This window comes from Natator depressus, chromosome 25 (assembly GCF_965152275.1).
Source record: "Natator depressus isolate rNatDep1 chromosome 25, rNatDep2.hap1, whole genome shotgun sequence".
NCBI lineage: Eukaryota > Metazoa > Chordata > Testudines > Cheloniidae > Natator > Natator depressus.
The window spans coordinates 7663579-7679133 of NC_134258.1; the positions used below are offsets into that span (position 1 = coordinate 7663579).

Here is a 15555-nt window from a genome sequence, read left to right on the forward strand (position 1 = left end):
TGGCTCTCCAGCGGGGGCCTGCGACTGGCTCCTCGCATTGCCCGTCTCGGTCCCTGCCTGGCTCTCCGAGCCCGCCCGCCCCGCAGCCAGGGCCCCATTAACCTATTTGGCAGATCGGGTAACCCGAGCCTGGGAGGAGCCCGCCCCAAACCCGCCACCCGGCTGCCTCCTTCGCTCCGGGCCCCGCCCCAGCCCGGCTCCTCCCTTCGCATCTTCTGCCGAGCCCGGAGAGTCGCTGTACCTTTCCCCAGTGCGCTCCCCCTCCTCCGTGCCCAGCGCAGCCACCGCACTTGGAGGGTCCTGCTCGGGGCGCAGAAGGGCAGGCGGGGGGTGCGGGGCAGAGGCTGCGGGGTCCGCCAGGGACTGAGCCGGGCCAGGAGGATCTGCCCGCAGGAAGAACTGGATCTGGAAGTGGGAGCCCAAGGAGGAGGCGCTCGGGGATCGCCTGCCGCTGTTGGGCTCCGGAGGGGAATTAGCCGGGCGGAGGGTAGGGCAGCTGCCCCGCTCCTAGGCAAGGAGGCGCCTGCGAAATCCGGGCAGAGCTAACCAGATCCCTGGGGCATCACCCCCCGCACCCAGGGGGCGAGGGGTCGGAGCGGCTGCCTGCGCTCGCCTCCCCCGGGGAGCCCTTCTGCCCAGCGGCCGCGGGGCTGGAGAGGGGTGGGTTGGATTTGCAGGGCAGCCAAGGGCACCGGAGAGCCGCCTGCCACCCTCTGGGTCTCCGCCTGGGCGGGGAGGGAGAGGCAGCCGGCTCCCAGCCACGTGCGCGGTGTTTGGGGTGCAGGACTCCGGGGGCCCCTCTCCCAGCCAGCCCGACCCTAGTCCGGGGAGGCGGGCGCCGGTCCCTGCCCTTGGCGGGCGGCTGCGATGCTCCTGACGCCTCTTGGATACTTGGAGCCCGGACGGGGCCGCGATGGGACTTCCCGGTGAGGATGCGCTGGACCCGAGCAGGAGGCCAGCCGGAGCCTGCCCGCTGCTCCAGCCTGGCGTGAGGAGTTAATCGGCCGTGTGGGGACTGGTCCTTGCGCTGCCTGGCTCCTTCGATGGAGGGCGTGGACCCGGGGGACTTGACCCTGCTCTTCATGGCTCGGGAGCGGAGAGATTTCTCTCCCTCGGGACCCAGCAGGAGACGCAATTGAGGAGTCTGGACTGGCCGGGCTTAAAGGTAGGGATAGCCTGCCTCCCTGGGCTGCTCCTTCAGCCCCAGTCTGGGGGGGGGGGGGGCATTGGAGGGATACATCCCCCCCGCTCTGAGCCCCTCCCTAGGCAAGCACAGGGTGGGTCCACCTGGACAGTCAAGGTTTGATTGACTAAGTCCGTCTGGCGAGGCTGCTTCTCATCCCCCCTCCCGCCTTTGAAAGATCATAAAGAAGCCAAAGGGATCTTAGCCCAGTTTCCCAGTTATGGGTGTTCCGGAGAGCAGGCTGGTAAATCAGAAGTTTCTGCTGCTTTTACATATGCGTGAAATAAACCATTCCCCTCTGGTCGCTTGGCTCAGCTGGTTTCCCTGGTGGCTCTTTTTAACCTCAGATCTCCAGATGGCTAGAAAATGTTTTATGCTTTTGGTTCATTGAAAGGGAAAGGGGGTGGATTTGTCCTGGGATCACTAGCCACTGTAAGGGCAGGTGGTGACCCTGCGGCAGGGGTGGGGGAACTGCTGGCTGCTTTTCCCGTGTTTCTACCTTTGCTTCGGGGGAGGGTGTGAGGGAGGGGTGTATTTATTTTTAAAAATACAAATGGGCGGGTGGTGTTGTCCCGGATCCGATCTCCGCTAGGTCCTAGTAGAGCAGGAGGAAAACCATCACAAGTCGTCCCTGTAAGAGTGCTGACCTGGGGCAAGGGGCCGGTGTCTGCCCCCTTTACTCAGGTGTGCCTGTCCTCCAGAGGAGGCCCCTTACAGTAGAACCTCAGAGTCGTGGACCCCTCGGGACTGGAGCTTGTTCGTACCTCTGAACCAACCATTAACGGTTGTGCTTTCAAATGTTGATACCTGAGCATTGGCTTAATACAGCTTCGAAACCGTTCTGGGCAGAAGAAAAAACTGCTGTTTTTCCTTTTCGCGTCCGAGTAGCTTACATTTTACACAGCACGGCACTGTGTTTGCTTTATTTTTTGGTCTCCGCTCCTGCCTGGTTGTGTGCTTCCGGTTCCCAATGGGGTTGACTGGCCAGGTCGTTACTCTGGTGTCCCTAACTCTCAGGTTCTTCTGTATCTTCGCGGACTTTGGATCTGGTCCCTAGCAAGATGCTGCTCAATGCGGGCAAAGGCAGCAGAGTTGGGCCTGTAACTTGGGGGCCAAATCCTGCAGCTCTTACTTGGGCAAAACCCGTATTGAAGTCAATGGGTCAAATTCAGGCCTTTCAGTTACACTTGCTGCATCCTCGGGGGACAGAATGTGGCCCGCTCAGAGCTTGGACTCAGGATCGTGCTCCCGTCTGTCTGCTGGAGCCTGTCCAGAATGAAGGACTCCTCTGTAGTGAAGTTTGGTAGAGAACGTTTCAAGTTTCCCAATCCACCATGGCTGGCTCTGACACCCCCTGAAGTCGATGGAGTCGATTCTCCCTCGCCCGGCACCCAGCATCAAGGGGGTGCAGCATGTCCCTAAATGGAGATGATCTTGTCATTTCATTAAGCGGGTTTATCACAAGAAGGTTTTACGGTGGGAGCCAGACCCATGCCTAGCACAGCTTCCCTTCCCACGTGTCCCCAGTACACACACGTCTCCCGCTTCCTATCATGCTGGAGGAAAACCCCCGTGCACGCGGCTGGGTTGGTGTCAAGAAGTCCTTTCCGTCTAGAGAGGGGAGTTTGTCTCCAAGTATGAAGCAATCCCATTGCACAGAAACACAAACACAGCCAGAGCTGGTCATGGCAGGGTTTGTTCGTGTTAGGGGGGAAAATGTGTCCTGTCTAAATATTATTTTAAGAAACGGAAGAATCTGCATCTGCACTTTGCCTGCCTTTGCAAACCTGTCACCTTCTTGCAAGTTTTATTAGCCAGTACTAAGCCCCCTCTGAATTCTCCTCATTGTATCCAGAGAGCTTAGCAGGGGCCGTCAGGTCAGTTTTACCTCTGCACGAAGGGAAGGGAAATTCCCAGTATTGCTGGGGCTGGGTGAAGGTTTAAAAATGTGAACCAGGGAAGTTTTTAAAGGCGTATGGTTGCAGTGATTCCTTACTAATTAATAGGCAGCAGGTTTAAAACAACCAGAAGCAAGTACTTCTTCAAACGATGCACAGTCAACCTCTGGAACTCATTGCCAGGGGATGCTGTGAAGGCCGAAAGTATGATAGGGTTCAAAAAAGAACTCGATATGTTCATGGCGAATAGGTCCATCAATGGCTATTAGCCAGGACGGGCAGGGATGCAACCCCATACCCTGAGAGTCCCTAAGCTCTGTTTGCCAGAAGCTGGGAGTGGATGACAGGGAATGGATCGCTCAATAAATTGCCCTGTTCTGTTCATTCCCTCTGATGCACCTGGCATTGGCCACTGTCGGAAGACAGGACACTGGGCTAGATGGACCATTGGTCTGACCCACTATGGCAGTTCTTATGTTCTTACCTATATATGGTAGTTGGTAGCCAAGGTGGGTTTAAATCATATTTTTGCTTCTGGATCCAACCCTCAATTAGAAAATGGGCTGAGTAGATATCCAATTTCCTTGTGATAAACTGACTACCAAGGAAACCGAAGTGGCAGTGAAGTGAGATTAGTCACAAATTGAAGCCTAGAAGTCGGCAGGTGGGAAGTTCTTTTCCCTGCTCCATCACTGCCTGCCTGGGTGACATTGGGTGAGTTGTTTATGGCCTGCTTTTTCAGAGGCCCAGGGCACCCGCAGTTCCCCTTATTCGGGCATCTAAATGTTCACAGATGGAAAGATTTTAAGGTCTGAAGGGACCATTATGATCATCTAGTTGGACCTCCTGCAAGACACAGGCCAGAGAATCTCATCCAGTGATTCCTGCCTCCAGCACTTGTGGTTTTAGGAGACTCCTGCTCCTACTTTTAGCCACCTACTTCACTAAAACATGGGAGTTGCAAAACATCTCTGAAAACCAGGCCTTGATCTTTGCTGAGTCTCTGGTTCCCTGTCTGTAAAATGGGGTTAGTGGGACCCACCACACAAGCAAGACCTGATTCACTAACTATTCACTGGAGCACTCCGTAACCAGCAGCTGGGAAGCTGTAGCAGAAGCCAGTTTTACTACTGCTACTATTCCAGTGTTAAATAAATGGCAGAACCTGAGGCCCTCGTTCCATTCTCAACTCATGCAAAATCCTGTTCGCGTCCGTGGCCCTCTTGCCTTGAATAAGGGCTGGGAAAAGACAGAGCAGAGAACTCAGAATATGATCCCCTTGGTCAGTAACTGGCAATTAGTATTCCAGCCTGATGAGCGTGGGTGGCTGAGGGCACCTGGCGGGTTTGACATTCCCAACCCCCTCTACAGAATGATCCCAGCAGAATGAAATGACTGAGTCGCCTTCAGAGTGACCCAGAGAGTCGGCTTATCTAAGGAAGGGCTTGATCCTGCAAATGTTTCGGACCGAGGACTGTGTTGTCCTCTGATGTGGAAGAAGCAGGGCCTGATTCTATAGTGGCCCTGTGCATTATGCAGCCATTTACACCAGGGAGCCTAAATCACTCCCCTTCTGCTCTGATGGCATTTCACACCCACTTTGCACAAGTGTAAATGACTTCATGAGGCTCAGGACCGTGAAGAATTAGGCTCAGTATGCTGTGAGCTTTATTCGCTAAAGCTCCAGTCTCTAGTCTAATCCTTTAGTCTGTAGGACGGTCGTCTTGTCAGAAAGGGTGTGTGTGATTGTGGCGGAATGTGAGATTCACATAAACTGTGATTTGTCTCTTCTTCCTCCCTTCCCTTGGGACAGAGACTCAGCCCTGCTGGTTCATCTCCACTGCAGGCAGGTGGATTGGCTGGTTGATTGATTGAACTCACCGTGAGTCAGAGGTTTTTTTGACTCTCTGGTTTTATTATATTTCTTTCAAGCAGCCCTGCTGAAACTGACCTTCCTAATACAACAATACCTCCCCGTTAAGCAAGGAGTAGGTTCTGGGAGATGGAATGACAAGCACAAAGAACTGGTATCAAGGAGCTGCTTCCTATCTCAGTGTGCTTCATGCTAGTGCCCGCTCTCACAGGTAATATGCACCACAGACGGTGATTGCAAGTGGCAGGCGTTTTGGTTACTTAACGTTTACAGTTAGGAAATGCCATCAGCATTAGGCACTGGGGCTGACTCACAGGGCAAGTGCCAAAGCTGATGGCTTTACGAGACCTGCAGGGTTCGGCATTTCAGGAGAAAGGTTTAAGGGGACAGTTGATCCAAAGCAGGGGGGTTTGAAGTCTGAGGGCCATATGCTCAGCCGGTGTAAATCAGCCTCGCTCCACTGACTTCATGGAGCTGTGTCAACCTCACGCCACCTGAAAAACTGTTCCCAAATCTCTCAGTGCATTGTAGTCATAAAGGGTCGGACAGATTATTTTCTAGCAGCTTTCCCAGGGTCAGCCAAGGAGAGCAAAGTCTTTTTATTGCATCTCAATCGATATTTCACTACCCCTGAGTGATCTGAGTGCCACACGTGTAATGGATCGTATGCGGCCTCGGTCGGGCAACCGGCAGTTCCAAAGCCTTGTAAGGTCTTCGGGGGTGGGGAGAGTCTTTTTCTTCTGTAATGACAGGTTTCAGAGTAACAGCCATGTTAGTCTGTATTCACAAAAAGAAAAGGAGGACTTGTGGCACCTTAGAGACTAACCAATTTATTTGAGCATAAGCTTTCGTGAGCCACAGCTCACTTCATCGGATGCATGCTGTGGAAAGTGTAGAAGATCTTATTATATACACACAAAAAGCATGAAAAAATACCTCCTCCCACCCCACTCTCCTGCTGGTAATAGCTTATCTAAAGTGATCACTCTCCTTACAATGTGTATGATAATCAAGTTGGGCCATTTCCAGCACAAATCCAGGTTTTCTCCCCCCCACACACACAAACTCACTCTCCTGCCACAAGTACTCCTTCTCTTTTTGCATGAAGTGAGCTGTAGCTCACGAAAGCTTATGCTCAAATAAATTGGTTAGTCTCTAAGGTGCCACAAGTCCTCCTTTTCTTTTTTCTTCTGTGTTTGTACTGCACCTAGCACAGTGGGGTCCTGGTCCATGACGGGCTCCTAGACGCTGCAATAATACACAAAATAAATCGCAGCCAAGAGTTTCAGCTGTATCCCCTTCTCTGGCTAGCCAGCTGAATGCTCTACAAAGTGAATCAGTCAGGCTACACTCGATATTTATCTCCAGCCGTGTCCGCAATGTGGAGAGGAAGAAAAGAGGGATTCCATAGAGGAGTGAGCCGGGGAGCGGAGCGAGTGCCGGGGAATGCCAGTAACTCACAGCCCAGATCCGAGCTGGGAGCAGGGCAGGAGGGAGCTGGCACAGACGGGGCCGTGCCTTGCAGCATAGGTGTGGTCAGACCTGCTATCTTAGTGCACTGCGGTCTCAGGACTTCCTGCCTAATTCTCTGAATGGGTTACAGAAATGGGGAGCGGGTTATGGATGTTCATAGGCTTTTCTATGATGCTCATCACCCCAGTATTGTGTGTGTTGATGTGTTTAGTCTCACACCGTCCCCTGCAGGGGCGGGGAACGTTATCCCCATTTCACAGGTGTGGAAACTGAGGCATGAAGAAGTGAAGCAGCTTGTTGTCTAGCAAGTCCGTGGGAGAGCCGAGAACAGACCCCCCAGTCATGACTTTCTGCCCAGGGCCCTAAGCACATGACCAACCTGCTTCCTTTTACCTATACGCTTTGGCCAAGGTTGCTGGGAGTGTCTAGTGCAGGGGTGGCCAACCTGAGTCGAGAAGGAGCCAGAATTTACCAATGTACATTGCCAAAGAGCCACAGTAACATGTCAGCAGCCCCCCATCAGCTCCCCCACTCCCCCTGCCTCCCACCCACTGACAGCCCCACCGATCAGCACCTCCCCCTCCCTCCCTGCACCTCCCGATCAGCTGTTTCATGGTGTGCAGGAGGATCGGAAGGGGAGGAGCGAGGGCACGGCAGGCTCAGGGGAGGGGGCGGAAAGGGGTGGAGTGGGGGCAGGGCAAAGCCAGGGGTTGAGCAGTGAGCGCCCCCCGGCACATTGGAAAGTTGGCACCTGTAGCTCCAGCCCCGGAGTCGGTGCCTAGACCAGGAGCCGCATCTTAACCTCTGAAGAGCCGCATGGGGCTCCGGAGCCACCGGTTGGCCGCCCCTGGTTTTGCGATTTGGAGTACCCAACCCGAGGCTCTTAAAGGGGCCTGACTTTCAGAAAGTGAGCTACAAGCCCCTCTGAAAATCTGTTCTCTTCAAATGTCTCCGATGAGGCACCCCAAACCACGAGCCCCTCCTGAGAATCCCGGCCCCCGTTGGCACTTATAACACAGATGCTGTCAGTGGGCTAAATTAACTGATTTCTGACGTCACCAGCTCCAGCCTCCTGTGCTAACGAGCATTCTTCATACTCTTTTGACCTCCTCATCTGCCTTTTGCCCACTAATCCACTCCTGCCACGGCTGCCTCTAACCTTCCAGCCCCCTGAGCGATTTTCAAACAGCTGCCGTTGTGAAAGCCTCATTAAAAATGCGTTTTTCTTTCCTCATAGTGCAATCCAGCCGAGAAAGACGTAAGGCGAACCAATGGCTGGAAGTTGAAGCGAGGCAAAGTCAGACTGGGAATAAGGTGTACATTTTGAACCAGGAGGGTAATTAACCATTAGCGCAATTTACCGAGGGTTGTGGTGGAGTCTCCATCTCTGGCAATTTTTAGATCAAGATTGGATGTTTCTTCTAAAAGATCTGCTCTGGGAATTATTGTGGGGCAGTTCTGTGGCTGGTGTTAGGCAGGAGGTCTTGAGCATCGTGATGGTTCCTTCTGGTCTAGCTTATGCCCAAATAAAGTTGTTAGTCTCTAAAGTGCCACAAGGACTCCTCCTTGTTTTTGCTGCTACAGACTAACATGGCTACCACTCTGAAACCTTCTGGTCTTGGCATCGGTGTCTCGGCCTCTGGATTGAAAACCGTACTTGTCCCATTCAGTGCTGGGCCTTGTCTATGTTGCATTCCCCAGCTAGCTTTGATCTAGCTAGCTTGGGCGCCAACAGCTGTGACAGTGGCGGCCTGCAGACCAGCTAGCTGCCCAAATACAAGCCCAGCGGGGAGCCTGGGTACCTACTAGAGAGAGTCTGGAGCTCTGAATGCTCAGCGCCCGGTGCCTGTGTCAGACAGAGAATGGGAGGAATATTATACCCAGGTGTAGAGATTTGGCTTGGGAAGCTGCCTCCAGCTTTAAGCCCCCTTTGGATTGGGTTTCTCTGTCTACCCCATACAAGGGAAGGGCCCCTGCATCTCAGTCCCTCTCATGAATACATCCCACTGTCCTGCTTCTGGCCCGCCTCAGTGAACAGCTAGCCCAAGGTCAGATTGGAAATGCAATTCCCATTTTCTCCTTCTCTTTGAGCAAAACGCTCCATTGAAACATACACCCAGGACACGGGTATCCACACCTTCTCCTCCTCCTAAGAATTCCAGCACAGATGGGCACCTATTTAACATTTAATTTCTAGATTGCACGAGATAGGACCTTAAATCTGCAAGCCCTTGTTGCCTATTGTTGTTATCTGGATTCTGGCCGTGCTTAGGGGCCCCAACTGAGATCAGGGCCCCATTGTGCTAGACGCTGTACGGAGACTTGGCCTGTTTGGATTTTGCACGCTTTTGGGGCTCTCCTACGGGTCTGTACAACCGGGCCCCTGATCTCAGTGGAGAGTTCCCGACGCTCCGGCGGTATAAATAAATAATTTGGGCAAAAAACATTTGAGGCCAACCGTCGGGATATTTAGTCTTTCTGTCTCACCCGGCGTATGCTGCTGGTTGAGGCTGGGGCGAGGAGAACGAAAGAGGTAAACAGTAGGACTCCACTGTTGACAAAGTCTCTGACACAGGGATTTGGGGCTACTGATGCACAATCCACAACAGTTGTGGTTTTGTCTCCCCCCCCCCCCCCCGTCCAGTGGCTGCAGGCTTTCATTACTTGTCTAACCCAAAACACATGTGCCGAATCCTTGCAGCCTGTTCCCATGTGGCCTGGCAGCATGTGTCCCTCAGCTCTGAGCCCTCCAATCTGCTTCAAAGCCACACACCAAGGGGAGGGTGCCAGGGGAAATCTGGCCAAGGGCTTCTCCTCCCTTTGCAGCAATGCTGGGCTCAGCTTGTTCATCTAAATAAACTTAATCCTTGGAGTGCTGCTGTCATTAATCAGGCTCCGTTTTTGAGACGCGGGACCTCCTTGCTTCTCTGCAAGGCAGTGCTGGAGGCTTTTGATATGCTAGTGCCATGCCGGAGACAGGGAAGAGAGGAGCAGGATTAGCCCTGACATGAAGGAGTTCCATGTTTAGGCTTGTAAGGATTAGATTTGTATCAGGAAATGTCAGTCAATGTCAATTTCATCCCCCCTCCATTGGCAATCATGGAAATTTACAGGCAGGCAAAAGAGGAAAAATGCTGTTTCGGAGATAATTACAGTCAAAATCCCGCCCTGAAGAAGATCTCTGTGTATCTCGAAAGCTTGTCTCTCTCACCAACAGAAGTCAGTGCACCTAGCTCGTCTCGCTAATATCCTAGTACGGACACAGCAACAAGACGGCAGACAGTCAAATTCCAGTGATTTTGAGTTTTGAATTTGGCTCGTTCCAAATGGACCGATGAATGACTAGGAAAAACAGGCATGGTTTATTGTTTTAGGGATATTTGCTTTGTCTAGTTTAACACGGGATGTTGACAGTTTGTGTTTTAACGCCTTATACAGCTTTAACTTTTTGAATCTCAGGGGCTACTGCCATTAAATAATTGTTCTCCCGCACCTAATTCTGTGCGACTGTGGAAAATTTAAATAGGTCTAAAAAGGCTGAAAAATAAACTTCGATATCTGTTAGGGTGACCAGACAGCAAATGTGAAAAATCGGGATGGGGGGGGCAATAGGAGCCTATATAAGAAAAAGACCCAAAAATCGGGGCTGTCCCCATAAAATCGGGACATCTGGTCACCCTAATATCTGTTGAAATTTTAAAAGATATATATCAAATTCTGCCAAGCCTACCCATGTTGTATTTTCTTGTGGCCACACAGTATCCACGAATTTGCACTTAATTATTACCAAAGAGCTGCCAAGCTTGGAATGATTTCTGGGAGGAGAATTAGCAAAGAAGGCACCTGTGCATCTAACGGTGGAGATAATTATTCGTGATGCTTGCCCGAGAAAACGGTGGGAGCCCAAATATATTTTGAAGTGGATTGATGGCTAGTGAAGGGCTCTGATTTTCCAGCCCTGAATGTAACATAATGAATCATTTGTGGATGGGATCAAGCCGCGGAGTTCCTTGTCCACCACATTCCTCTGTCACACTGGAGAAGGTGCCCACTGTGTTAACGGGTAGATCCTGGCCTCACCTTTGGGTACCGAGCACCTGAAAAAGACGTCCTGAGCAATTTTGAAAATCTATTCCTAGATTATAAGCAATTCTGGGCAGCGTCTGTCCTTTTCTATATGCTTGTACAGCAGGCAGCCCAGTGGGACCCAGCCTGGCTGCTTTCTAGGCGCTATAGCAATATATAGATAATATGTCTCATCCTTGTTCTGGATGGATCCCCATCTCCGAGCGAGAGTGGTAGCTAAGCAAACAGTGCCAAAGACACTCCTCTTGTGTCTGCTCGGCTGTCGAAATTCATTGATGACTGACGTTTCACTCCAGGGTGTGGAATCATGAACAGGGTTTTTAACAGTGGCTTAAAGTGTATGGAAAGGCTTAAAGATGGCTCTGATATTTTTTTAAAAAGTCGTCTAGCTAACAGGAAGCAGTGTTGCTGGTCCATGCAGGGTTGTTTTGTGAGTCTCATGATATTTAGTGGTTTCATTCAAGTCCCAGCTCCTGGAGTCCTGTGATTGGACAGATCTCTGATTTAATTTTGTAAAAAAAAAGGAAGTTTCTAGCCCTTCTGGTGCAGGGAAAAGCTTGGAAACATGCCCGTTTAAGGCTCAAAAGCCAGAAGGTGAATAAAAAGAATGTAGCAATTATTATTCTTTAAAATCTTATGGCTTTTTGGGGCAGTGGGTGGTGTCTAGCTTATGAGTTTTGGACACTTGTGGGTTGGCAGGGCTGGGGAAGGGGTAGAAGAATCCCACAAAGTCGAGGTTGGCACAAGAAGGTATTTATTTTTTCATTAGACATTTTCACTCTCTCTGACTTCTTGTCCTTCTCCCCATCTTTGTTTTGCACTTTGCTCTGTTTTATTCTCTATTTTTCAGTCTATTTCCCCCCCTCTTTCACTTTCTCTGCTCCTCCCACCCCAGCCTCTCTCTCTCTCTCTCTCTCTGTGGCATGAATCGAACTATCACACTCAAAGTGCGGGTGAAATTCATTCCTGTGCAGAGGGGGCCGGGACAAGAACCAGGTACTTCTTAAATTCTAGGCTTCCTAGGGTCTTTTCATTCTATGTTTGTACAGCACCTACCACAATGGAGCCTTGCTGCATGACTCCTAGAGACTACAGCAATTTACATCGTAATAATTTTCAAGATTTACTGGGGCCTTGTGATGGCCCTCTGCTCAGGTGTCAATTTCATTTTGTCTGAGAGTTGGCTTGAAAATGGATCAAGCCAAGTTCTCCCACCACTGATTTGGAAAGGAAATGGCCCCCAGTTCTCAGCTGGTGTACATCATTGTTATTTTCATGGCATCTGCATAGATAAGTTAGATGGAAAACAATCTGGAAGGTGGCAATGCGATGCTATTTTATTTCTTAGAATCCAGAATCCTAACTCACAGAAAACAAAACCAGACAGAGACAAAGCAGGCTGCTCTCTACAGCAAAAAGGCACAACTCACCCCACCTTGCTCTAGACTGGCTCTTTGCAAGCTAACTGCAGAAGACCCAGATCACACACTTCCCTACAGAGCCCCTTAGCCTGCCAGAAGGCCCAGAAGAGTCCTAACTCTTAAAGAGGGAGCTTGTCATGTTAGCACAGGTTTCCATACACTATGATCATTGAGTGTGAATTCAGTGGAGCTGTACAGATTTACAACTGAGGATCTATTCCAGGAAATATAACAAATTCAGTTATACAGTTCAGCGGATGAGAGAATACCCACCCCTTCTTGCCCAGATCTGTTTCCACTGGGCCAGCGTGCCTGGCTGTGACGTTCCTGCTTGTGCTGAGCTGGGGCGTGCACAGCGAGGCTGTCTGGAAAGGGAGCAAGGGCTTGAATCTCCAGGCAGGAACTGAGCATCTGCACAGCGTTGGGTGGCTTCTTTGCCTTTATTTATGTTGTTCTCGGCTGTGGCCGCCTCAGGCTTGTTGGAAAGGATATTTATTGCCGGCTGGTGTTTTAGTTGGGCCGGAGCTCCAATGTTGGGCAACAAGCTCTAACGAGGGCTGGAGAACAGCCCCTGCTCGTTTGTGTTCTCACAGATTTTTGGGTGCATCTTTTAATCCCTCTGCTCTGTGTTCCCAGTAACTTTAACGCCCCTGTAAACCTGAAGCTAGATCCTAGAGGGGCTGGGTACGGGGGAAATGCAAATGGGAGGATTTCTCCAAATCAGGCCACAGAAAGTATGTCTACCCTGCAGCGGGGAGGCGTGATTGCAGCATGTGTAGACGTACTGCGCTGGCATGGGCTAGCCCCACGCTGCGACCCCTCTGCTATTTGTAGCATGCTAGCTCAAGCAGTTTTCCATACGCTATGATCATCGAGTGCTAGCATGGGCACCTCCGCCCACGCTGGGAATCACACCACCCAGCTGCAACGTGGACAGACCCTAAGCCCTTCCACAGCCCTACGGCTTCCTCTTTGCAATGGAAGTTGCACGTTCCAGTGAAGCAGGAGCTCTGCTCTAGTTAAGGCGGAGACCGAGAATTCTTCGGCACCAGCCCTGGGTCGGGGAACCTCCACAGAGCTGAGTTCCCTCCAAGTGCCCCAGAACCATTGCTCCCAGCTGCGTCTGCACACTCCCGGAGGTTGTGAGGGAGGATTTGTCTCCTCGCCATGATTTCTGGGATCGTTATTTCTGTTACAGGAGCGTTTGGAGGACCCAGCTGAGATCAGAGCGCCTAGGTGCCATGTAAACTCCCAGTAAGAGATGGGCCCTTGATAGACAGAGGCTGGGAGGGGAAGCAAAAAGAAAGCAATTTCCACAGCACCCTGAGACATAGAGACAGGTGGTGATGACAGAGGACCCAGCATTGTCTTGTCTTAGAGCCGGGCTCTCTTCTTGCGTTTGCTGCCGCGTATTCGCTCTCCGTTGTGCATGCTGCTTTTGCAACTTCTCTTGACGTCACAGCCGAATACACCCACTACGCCATGCTGCAGAGTGCGGCTGTGCTGCTCAGAGAGGAATATTTGGGCCTAACTGGATCTTAAATAACCTTTAGAAAAGCATCACAGTTCCTATCGAGCTACATGTTGTGGGGACGTAGGAGGGGCACTGCCCTCTCCCAGGGTTCCTTGTGCAATGGTGGGGAAAGGCAGAGGGGATCTTTGATGGACAGGACATGGCAATGGTGCAGGGCTATCTCTCTGGCACATGGGCACCCCTCTCTGAGGGTGCTGCCGGGCTGCACTGCCCACGCATCTCAGCTGTCCTTCGGTTTCCACCTGCCCTGCAGGGTGAAGTCCATCGATTGACACTGGATTCCTGTTAAAAAAAATACACTGCCCTACTGTACCAGAGGTGAGGCAACTGGAAAGACTCAGCCTGTACCCAACACATACCATGTCCCATTCGCACCCACGTATGCAAAACCAGTGCAAAACCCAGCCCTGTGCTCATGGGGCCCAATTCTCCATTACCCTGCATCTCGAGTGGTCCTTTACATCAGTGCAAAGCAAGTTCAGAGCGCTGCCCAGTCAGGGTGGGAGAATTTTACACCCACTTTGCACTTGCTCTGCAGTCGTGCAAATGGCTGCACAAGGGGCAGGGCCACGGAGAGTCTGGCCCCATTAGCCTGGGCCATTGACCCTCCCCAGGTCTGAGCAGCCAGGTTAGCTTAGCCCCTGGGTGTGAACATCCCCACGGCAAAGCCATACCCGCGCTACTGTGCCCTCACTTTCTGCACTTGCCCATGTGTGTCTGAGGACGGAGCCCTGGTTCTTTGGGCTGAGATGCTCAAGGATTCTTTCCAAATCAGCTGTGGGGAGAATATATCAGTCTAAGTTAAAGCAGAGCCTGGTTTCTAACCCACCCCATAACCAGGTCAGGAAGCATGGGTTTAATGTACCTCCCCTTGGGGAGGGAAGGTTGACACACACATGTGGGTAAGAGCCTGGGTTAAGAGGGCCATGTAGACGTACTATAAAGATCAGTGTTGACCACTGAGCCAATCGATGATGGCGCCACCAGTAGATGGTGCTGTATCTTTATCTTAGTGGTGGTTGTATGTTGCTGTAACTGATCAGGATATGGGGTTCAGAGGAAGCTAGGGGAACATGGAGGAGGCTAGGAGGAAGTAAAGTCCTGCCTGTGTGTGCTGGAGTTGATACTTGCAGCGTTCCAAGAAAGCCTTCGATTGCTATAAGCAAATATCACAATCCCCTTAGAGCAGGCCATGATGGGAGCCCCTTCCAGGGTATAAAGCAGAACATTCCCCGAAGGAGCTCAGAGTGTACACCCCCCATCTGCAGAGCGGGCTCACTGCATCTTGTGTACGTTCATGCGTTCGGTCTCCCCCCGCTGGCACACCGCACCGTCTCCTACACATGCACGCAACAGACAGCATGGCTTCAGTAGCTTCCCTGAATGTCAGCCCCGAGTCAGTGCTAGACTCCAATCTGGTAGGGCAGCTGCTGCCTTAGCTAAGTGGCACTTGCTTAGTAAGAGCACATTTCTGAGGCTTAGCAGCTTTGCAGGGCTGGCTGGAAGGGATGGTGCCAAGAGAGAGGATGCGGCATGCGGCAAAGGAATGCAAGAGGCCATAAACAGCTTGTGCCCAAGCGAGGATGACACCCTCGTGCCAGGGACGTTATCCCTGCCGCACCAACGGAGAAGAGAGGATTCGACAAACCACATCTGTCTGTGGCTGTTCCTCGCCGGGTGAGAGAGGCCTTGTTTGCTGGTGCTGTCCGGCTGCTGCGGCCTTTAGAAGCTAAGTCACTTTGTGGGCGGGGCCTACGGGAGTAACGGCTTGAGGGCGGGGCTTAAAAAGTATCATTGCTGGAGAAAGTAACCTGTGCAAGAAGGGAGGTGCTGGCTAGTGTCGATTCTGGCAGGCAGGGGTAACACATGCCTGCCCTGTTGTCGAGAAGGAGCCCGCTGCTCTTGGGAGGATCAAGTTGGATTTCTCTGAGTTGAATGTCTGAACCGTCTTCCTCGTTCTGTAACGAGACGTGTTCGGTATCAGGTTGGCAAGACAGGGACTGGCCCATCGCCTTGGTTGCAAGCAGGCCCTGGAAATGGGCTCTTGGGGACCGTGGGAGAACTTCCCTGGGGCAGAAGCATAGGGT

At 51.8% G+C, this 15555-nt stretch overlaps 1 protein-coding gene across 1 annotated transcript in view; it reads left to right on the plus strand.

Moving 5' to 3' along the window:
• Window positions 1-781: 781 nt before the first annotated feature.
• NRTN (neurturin) overlaps window positions 782-15555 on the plus strand; it is a 76289-nt gene continuing 61515 nt past the window's right edge. The window contains exon 1 of the mRNA XM_074939722.1: window positions 782-1165. The gene's annotated coding sequence lies outside the window, so the exon portion shown is untranslated. The remainder of the gene's footprint in view (window positions 1166-15555) is intronic.